This window comes from Cariama cristata, unplaced genomic scaffold (genome assembly GCF_000690535.1).
Source record: "Cariama cristata isolate BGI_N322 unplaced genomic scaffold, ASM69053v1 scaffold25766, whole genome shotgun sequence".
NCBI lineage: Eukaryota > Metazoa > Chordata > Aves > Cariamiformes > Cariamidae > Cariama > Cariama cristata.
Window position 1 is genome coordinate 18,353 of NW_009623081.1, and position 9,782 is coordinate 28,134.

Below are 9,782 nucleotides of genomic sequence, written 5' to 3' on the forward strand. Positions count from 1 at the left end.
TGCACACAAAAGAGTAGAGTCCAGTTACTTCCAGTTATTTTCACAAGTTTATTATCACCAAAATAGAACTCATGGATGATACTACCTTGCTACCACCACTTTGTCTCTTAGCAATGGGAAATGCTGCACTTTAGATGCCTAAGAGCAAGCCCCATGCAGAACTTAAATATGGCCTTACTTGGAAATATACCCTATTCAATATACTAAAGGTATCTGCAGCTGTCAGCGACTAATTTGCTGAACTATTTATGATACAAACCTTTTTAAAGCAGGAGAAACTTCCACGACTTTCTTTTTTTCACATTTATATTCACTATGGATATGCCTCGAGTGACTTCTGAATTTGAGCTACTTCTGAAAGGTCAGCTCCAAGGAACTGCCTCAAACTGAAGCATTTGTAAAAGAGCCTTCTTCCAAAACCTGACAAAATCTGAAGTTATAATATGTACAAGCCAGAGAGCTTTCACTCAGGATTTCTAGACAAACTCAAATTCATTGCTTTATTAACAGTGGTAAGAAATCTACTGCTCAAATGAACCTAAGTATTAAAGGAACAGGTGAAAAATGAGAGCCATTATTTTTAACAACAAGAACAGAAGAATAGTAAGACTGAGTCTTTCAGAGCTGACACATTGATTAAAAATAGAATTAGTAGACAGAAATAAATCCAATCTACTGGGGAAGGAGCAATCTTTACTCACACAATTCATGTTTTGCAAAGTATTTTTGGTAAGTGAATGACAATATAGATGAGGATTTGCCAACCTACAGAATGCCAAAAAGTCTTTGACACGACCCCTTGCCCATTCAGGGAGTTACGGCAACTCTCCTGATGCCCAAGAGCCTGTTATACCACAGGTACCCATATACATGAGCCAGTACATTTCCAAGCAACAGGTCTCCACCTCAGTGAAGTTAACAAGGAGTTCACTAATAGTTAGCTAAAGTATTTGCAGCAAAGAGTACCGGAATGGTGGGAAATACCGAAGAAAGGGAAGAGAACCATAAAGGCTGTCATAAAGAACAGCACGTAAAACAAAACTAATTGAACTGAAAGGTCCTGGTAATAACCCTCTGTTTAGTCTAGCCATCAAACCAGCCTACTTTACTTACACTGGCTCGCTTTCTGTTTTGCCAGGGGACTCCATTGGCAGTTACAGGGCACAGGGCCAAACCCACAGGGCTTGACTGCTACCAGTAGAAACACGAGGAAGTTGTTTTTCTGCCTTCAAGTTGTTTCCCCTCACTACCCTTCTAAGGAAGCCACAGTTGGACTGCCAAGTAATTCCAGCATATCCATACAGACACTCTGTTGAGGTTAGTCTCTAACTGGGAAACAGGATTCCCACGGTTCTGTATTTAGTTGTGCCAGCCCAGGCAGTGCGCTGCTGAGCAGAGGTTAATGGATGAGAAACGGTGCATGAGAAGTTTTGGAGCCTCTCTGAGGTTCTGGTTTCACAGCGAGCTTCAGCTGGCCTGAGTGTGTGTCCGCCATCCCCTCCTCTATATATTCCTGCTACCTCCCCATAAGCAGGTAACCAGGGCCTTAGCTGAAACTAAGCTGATTGTGAAGCCACATGCTGGTAGGCATGCAGAGGAGATGCTGTTAGTTAATTTGATGATCGTGATGTGCCAGGGTGCAGCAAACTGGTGCAGGGATGCAGAGGCTCTTGGGAAGACAGAAACGAAGGAACATTTAGTCTCCCGAAGTATTACTGGACTCAAGCCCTGCACTTCAATAGCACCTTCTACACATCACTCTCACAACCTTGGAATCTGACATTTTGAAACTACCTGCATCCATCTGGCAGAAGATGACCCATATCATTGCTATTTCTTTGTTGCTGAAACAAATAAGCCTTGGAACATCACTCTAGTGAATTTTAAAAATCTTAAGAAAAACCAAACCAGCCCTAAAAATGATGTATCCTTTGTTCAGCTGAACCTTTTTATCCAGTTGAGCTCACTGACTTCTATACAAAAAGCACTGCGAGAATGACTCAAATAACTCTACTGTCTTCTGCTCTGAGTCCAAAAGGAACCAAACTGCCTCATAAGTGACTGTAGATAAAGACTAACTTCCTAACTGACATGGACCAAAACTGGATGATCAAAAATTAGGGTATATGAATCCACCTAGTCAGGTTGCTGGCACACTTGAAAATCCAGCTGAGACTCCTGGCTCCCAAATGATTCTCAAAACACCCATGAAAACGTCAACAAAACCCTGTATGCAGAAGACACTCACTTTCAAACCTAACCCATTTTGTGAGTGCAATTCTTGTGTTATTGTTTACCGATACAATGTAGGTCACTTGTTTGGCAGCCTCCATGTCTCACCGGCACACGATTAACGCAGAAAAGCTTTCTGGTCAGCTGTAGAAAACAGCGATGAGGATGACTAAGATACTCCAAAGTCAGAAGATTTCCAGACTTGTATGTGTGATAGCTGTATTTTGAAATATTGGATCTCCAGACGTAACGCTTGGTGACACATAGCTTAAATCAAAGGGCATGTCTACTGTGCTCAATAGAGACAGGAGTGCCTAACCCATGCTCACTACTGGGTTAAAATAGTGACTGTAATTCTTCAGAGCAAGCATGTGTCATTACTCAGAGTAAGTGTAATCTCAGCAAGCAGATAAAAATTTTCAGAATTTATTATTCTGAAAATATGACCATTTCTTTTTTATAGAAATAAGATTATGCTCCAGGAAAGGAATGTTACAGTAATATTTAAAAAGACTTATTCAGAATATACATATTCATATTTAGGTATCCATGGGATTTTACAAGGAAAGAGCTCACTAATACAATCAGACACCCCAACTCCCACAAATCTATATTCAGGCTTGAACAAAAGAACTACTGCTAAAATAGCAGCAATATTAGCACATCTTCTTGAAAACCATTTCTGAAAAACAAAGAACCTATACACTAGTTCGTGCAGAAAACAAAATGTCATCTGCCGCTTTCTTTTCATTCAACAGTGCTCATTTTCCAAAGGCGCCTGATAATAACAGACGGGACAAAAGGGGTCATTCTCATCCGCTTTGGGCAAGGGATGCCAAATAGAAATTCTAAGCCCGTCAGCTCAACACAGCCTGACTGCTAAGCATTAAGCAACCGTGACAAGTGCTGGCCGCAGGGGTATTTCACCTCACACAGTAATCTTTTTTTTTGTGGACATCACAGTAACTTACAGTGTTTTAAATGGCCCTGGCATGTCCCAAAATAAGATAATGCATAATAGATGGAATGAATCTCCTATTAGAAATAATTTGGAAGAAGAGCATTCAATTGCAGGCAAAGTTTCTCCTGCTGCAGCCCCCAGATTAGGCCAGCCTTGGACTATTGTTCCAGCAGAGCAACAGATGGAAAGAAAGCCTGAAGGAACAGATTTTCAAGAGGTCAGCACCCATCTAGGGACCTGCTTTTGTGGGGACATTTTTCTGAAGGGCTCAGGAGTACCTGTTCTTCCTAAAAGAAGCCAAGCTGTCTATATACTCTGTCCTTAAGCTTTCTGATTATATCCTTCTTCAATATAGTTTGAAAATAGACAACAAGACCACAGATGGACAACTTTTGTTTAGTATACAGCTCATCAGCAATAATCTTAATACAGAAACATTTCCTAAAATGTTTTCAACTAAATAACTAATAAAGCACAGAGGCATTCATATGCCGGGCAAGGGAACAAGGGTTACAGAGTAGATTGCAGAGAAAGAGAATAAAGAAACATAAAAGAAACATAAAGGAAATTTCTTTATCGTTTTCCTTTGATTTTCTAGACTAAACCAGAACGTGAGACTTGTTGAAACAAGTTAAGGACAACAAAAGAAAAGTTTCAAAATATAATCATGACTAAATTAAACCACAGCAAGGACACTGGTCTAGAAAAAGACATAATAAAGTTGCCAATAATGATGTGGAAAAGCCAAAAATACTCACTAGTATTTTGAGTTTTATCTGCAAAGCAGCAGAATGGTACTTTCAGGGATTCTGACAACAGTAAAATAGTTCTTATCCTAATACTTGTGTTAACGATGCACATTTTCAAATATGCAATACCAGAAAACATGCACTAACGTATTTTAGAAAAAATTGGCCAAGCATCCTTCTGCACCCTGGATGTAACTCCTGAACACATTTAGAACTTCAGGGAGGTCACAGAGGGCTAAAAATAAAGCTATTTTAGAAATTAGAAAAGTTAGAAAAGTACAACACAAAGAAGCATGGGCTGGTGAGCATTGCCTTGATGCTTGGTAAAGTTAAAGAAAGGCAGATAATCAGTTATAATCAGTAAGTAATTAAAAGAGCATTCATGACTAAAATCTTGCCAGAACCATGCTGCTGTTTTCCTTTTATGAGGCTACAGGCTTGGTTAATAATGGTATCTTATCCAAGGATTGACACAGCAGTCCTGAGACTTCCCACTGTCTTCTTCCAAAGCAGGACCAGGACAACGGAAGCTCCTGTCCTCCAGCTGCGGACAGGGATCTCAGTGCAGCATTGCAGGTATCTGCTTCTCTGTAGAAAGAGATTGAGCTCTCTCTCACTAAGTTAGGTACTCAGATGGCTCAAGCAAGGAGGGACCAGAATGCTCTCTTTTTGGTTCTTCTCCATGTCTTTGCTGGGACAAGGAGGAGAGAATATTATGTCTTGCTGTTCAGTCTATGAATTCGTAAAAGAGCTACAAGGCAAGCATGATGATGGCAGCATCAGGGCTTGTGTATACCAGCTTTTATTGTGCCCCTAATTCTCTTTCTCTATTTGTATGTTTGGTAGGATTTGGTTTCAAATTGATAAAAGGAGAGAAACATTGACTTTTGCTCTGCTTCCCTGTTCCTTAGTACCTTATTTTTGCTGTGCCTAGTCCTTGCAATTTCTGCCCAATATCATCCTGTTTCCCCTTTTCATCCTTCCTCAATCCATTTCCCCAAATTTCTGGCCAGTGTCAGACACTTTCTTGCTCCACCTCAGGAATCTGCAGTATTGCCTTATCCTCTAGACTGGCAATTAGGCCTCCTTGTCATCTTCAGCCCTCTTCTCCCCGATCCGCATGATGTACCTCTTACACTCCAGACCTCTATTCTAGACTCTGCTTTTTCTGCTTTAACTCTAAAGATTACTATTGTTGGTCAAATTATGCTTTTGAAAAATACCACACGTTGTAACTGGAGAAGAAACAGGAAGCTGCAATGGGAAAGTGGGAAAAAGTAGAAGGGAGGGTAAGGAAAAAAAAAGGATGAAATTAAGCAGAGGTAACAGCAGGCAAGTTAGCAGAGCAAGCGAAAGGGAAGAGGTTGAAGCTGATCATAAATGATAACCAGCTATAACTGCTGACCACCACCAATAAAGGGATGTTTACCAGTCAGTTTTCAATAAAAGGTAAAATTCATATTAAATCTTAAATAAACATCAAATCTTTCTGTAGAAAGGAAGCTTTATCAGGAAAAAATTAGGATGACCAGTTTGGACCTAACAAACTCTGCCAGACCTTACTGCTTCACCTATTTCCTTTAAGGTCACTATTCAAGCTAATAAAGTTACTTACTTTCAGGAATAGGCCCTAGCTTATGTTTCAACCCTATAAAAATTACACTCTAAGAAAAAAATCCATTCTATTACACTAATTAATGATTGTTACAGGTCTGTAGCTCCAAAGACGACAAATTCTTGGGCAAGTACTGTGTTGCATGCCTGTAAAGTGATATCTAAATGCAGTATAACTCAGCAATAAAATGTGCAACATGACAAGAATATAAATATGACAACGGTAATGAAATCAACCTGCCAACATTGTCCCTTTATGAGACATTCTTCACAAAATGTCCTGAGCAGCTTCACAATTAAAGTCAACCAAGCTGAAACAAACAGGGTATGTAAAAAACTAGCTAGTGAGCATGTTACTCTGCCACATGCTCAACAGATTCAGGAGCAAACACAAAAAAAGAAGGCCTCACAAACAGGGAATTGATCGGACTGAAAGTATCCAATGTTGTGGTAAGAATTCTTATAACTAGCAAGTAAAAGCGACAAATGCAAACAGCAACCATTTTGGAGAAGTGATTGCTTTCATCAACACTGAAATGGTGAAAAAAGCCAAACACACACATGAACATACCACTGTAGCTTCTTGTTAAACGTATTTGAATAAATTCTAAAAAAGCACTGAACACGTGGATAGTTGAAGCCTCATTTCCAGAAGTACTGGACACTCACACCTCTAAATCACAGAATCACAGAGTGGTTTGGGTTGGAAGGGATCTTTGAAGATCACCTAGTCCAACCTCCCCCTGCCATGGGCAGGGTCGCCTTCCACCAGACCAGGTTGCTGAAGGCCCCATCCAACCTGGCCTTGGAACACTTCCAGTAATGGGGCATCCACAACTTCTCTGGGCAACCTGTTCCAGTGTCTCACCACGCTTACGGTAAAAAATTGCTTCATTATGTCCAATCTAAACCTATCCTCTTTCAGTTTAGAATGCAAAGTTTTAAAGATGTCCTGTCACTACAGGCCTTGGTAAAGTCAAATCAGCAGGACCTGCAACTGCTTGGTGTCTCCTCCCAAGGACAGGCAGCCTGAGTGTTCCACATCTACTTTATAAAGGTTTAATTTTGTGTTACCTAATCTTTACCTTCTTGCAAACAGAATGCCATCATACCCAGCAGCATCTCCTGCCACCTGCGTTTGACAGCCTCCCGGTCTCATGTTGTGCTCCTCAGGAGGAGACCATTTCCGCTGTGCCGCTGCCTCACATGAATTCCCTCCTCACCGCATCCAAAAGCAGAACGGGTACAAGAACCCATACTGTGGGCACAACTCTAGTTTTCACCTGTCTGTGAAAAGAAAAGCTTCAAACAGATAATGTAACAAGAGGGGATGTTTGCATCAAAAAACCTCTGGCCTCTCTAATCCCAGAGGCTTCATGTACAACTCTGTCTGAAGGACACTCCTCTCTTTTTTTGCCTGGTACCTGCACAGACCCATCCCCAACCTACAGAAAACCTCTAGCTAATTGTAAATGATGTTCCAGTCTAAAATTTTGCCTGACATACCTGTCACACCACATCTAGAGAGCTTATGAAAAGCCAGAGAAGGGCTGGTTACCAAAGCAGTGAGCAGATTCCAGCATTAGCCAAGCATGATTTGCACTCAGAGGCAGACTGCTTAAAAAGCGCACGGTCTCCACCGCTCCATGATACAACCCAAGGAAGGAAGATGGGGCTGAGCCTGGTTCCCCACTGCCTTCCCTCCCTCACATCTTTCTGTTCACAGGGGTCACTTTTTCCTCTTGGCTGCACCGTGAGTAAAGCAAACCTCGCACGGCAACAGAGATGGCTCCACAGGAAATAAAATAGAGAAGGACACAGTGAGACATTGTCAGAGCTAAATGATATCGCTGTTGCAGACACAGCCCCGTGCTCCGGCTGCTGCCTCTCCTGCTGATCACAAGATCAAAACCTTTTCCATAAGAAGAAAACGCAGCTTTCCTGCCTAGAAGTTTCTTGTGTTTTTGTTTTTAACAGAAGTAAGACAAAATTGCTCTGGGTAAAATATTCCCCAGGTCATGGATATACCTATTGCATGAAGCAGTTCCACTTCTGATGTTGCAGACTCTGCTGGAAGTCAGACTGTAGGAATAGTCACACCAGGGAATGCTGGAGACACAAAACTCTCCCTCCTAAGCAAGACACTGAGGTTCTGCAGTGGCAGCTGCCAAGGGGCTTCCTTCTGCTGCAAGCAGAAAAATAGCTGACATAGTTCTGCTTTTTTTTAATTGGATTCCTATTTATGTTTTTATCACTAACTGGCCTGACTCCTCAGCACACAAGCTTTTGTCACATAAGTAATTTCAGGGGCTGGGCACTGAGCTCAGTGCACACAACAAATGGTTGTCAAGCTGAATGGACGAGTTCAGCTGGGGAAGGACTGCAAGCCCTTTGCGGAGCTGGGCGCTGAAGAGCAGAAACCTGATAAATGAAAGCAATCCACAAACACGTGACTAAAAGAAGAAATAAGTAGTCTTTGTAAGTGTTCTGGCTCACGCACAAGATCCAGCTGAGCGCTAGTGTTACTTAACAGCCGTGATAATATTCTAAAATCATAACCAAAATCATTCCCCTCCTATTGGCAAAAAAAGTCTCAGAGCTCAGCTCACCCAGAGCGACACTTGCAATTCCCACAGCACTCTTCAGAGATGGCAGATGGATGATATCAGCGAGGCCTCCAACTAGCATCTCATATCCCCAAAGAATTATGACTTGACACAAGCGACATGAGTCCGCAGATCCACCCAACTGATTCACTGCAGACCCTGCTCCTTGCTCCTACTTAGCTACCTGATGATCTGCTACTGCCAGTCGTCCCCCTTAGGGCTGGCTGGATTTGAAACACTGAAGATTCATGTGCTGCAAGGGATGCAGCAGGGAAAATGGATCAGGGAACATAGACTGAAGGTAGAAATGCTGGTAAGCATCTCAGGCTCACAAATCCCAGACAACGTGAGACCTCAGGCTTCTGCAAGGACAAAAAGCAGCAAGTGCTCTATTAGCCCAAGGAGAGTTCTTTTCAGGATTAGCTGCTGTTGACTCACAGTGTGAGCTTGGGCAAGTAACTTGATCATTTGGGTCAGTTTGCTGACTCACAAATCCTAAGTGGACTCTAAGTACATTAAAGTTATGCCTTTTTACATTGGTGGAGAATCTTGTGCAACTAAACCACCTAGTAAGTTGGAGAGATGTGAGAAATTAACTGAGGTTTGGTAAGGGGCATCTTTTGTTGAATACACAAGGGGAGCAGAAATTCTATCGCTAATCTGTGTCAGTAAGAGGCACTAGTGGAAAGTGATGAAATGATGCTGATGACAACAGAGGACTGAGTAGCAATTACAAATAACTCCGCAATGTTTTAAGCTTCTACTCCGTGGTGTTACAGTGTCTGTGGCAATGTTGGAGGAAAGAATGATGATTTCAGGCAGAAAACACAGATCCAGGACGTTTCATGGATCTGGATCTATAAGGAGAAACGCTACAGCAGACCTTTCACATGCCACATGGCTAGGACAGGGAACCAACATCACAGGATCAGTGTGGTTGTAAACATATAGTACACCAAACATGGCCAAAATGCCAGGTGCTGATTCATGGGGTTGCCTTCTGCCCCTCACTGACCCCCACCCAGCTCCTATCTCTGTTCATCTTCCTTTGCACTCCCAAGGGAGGACACTGGCACCCGCTGTACTGGGTTTGCATGGCAAGGTTTTGGTAGCAGGGGAGCTACAGAGGTGGCTTGTGTGAGAAGCTGCCAGAAGCTTCACCCATGTTTGACAGAGCCAATGCCAACAGAGCTCCAAGACGGACTCGCTGCTGGCCAAGGCCGAGCCCATCAGTGATGGAGGTAGTGCCTCTGGGATAGCATATTTAAGAATGGGGGGAAAAAACCCCGCACAACAGCAGCTGCAGCTGGAGAGAGGAGAATATGTGAGAGCAACAACCCTGCAGCCCCCCATGTGAGCGCAGCAGGAGGAGGAGGTGCTGCAGGCCCGGAGCAGAGATTCCCCTCCAGCCCCTGGTGCAGCCCATGGTGAGGCTGGCTGTCCCCTGGCAGCCCAGGGAGGCCCATGCTGGAGCAGGGGCAGAGGGTGAGGAGTCCTCCCCCTGAGGAGGAAGGAGCAGCAGAGATAACGGGTGATGAACTGACGCCAACCCCCATTCCCCATCCTCCTGTGCTGCTGGTGGGGTGAAGGGAGAGAAAATCAGAAGTAAAGTTAAGCCCA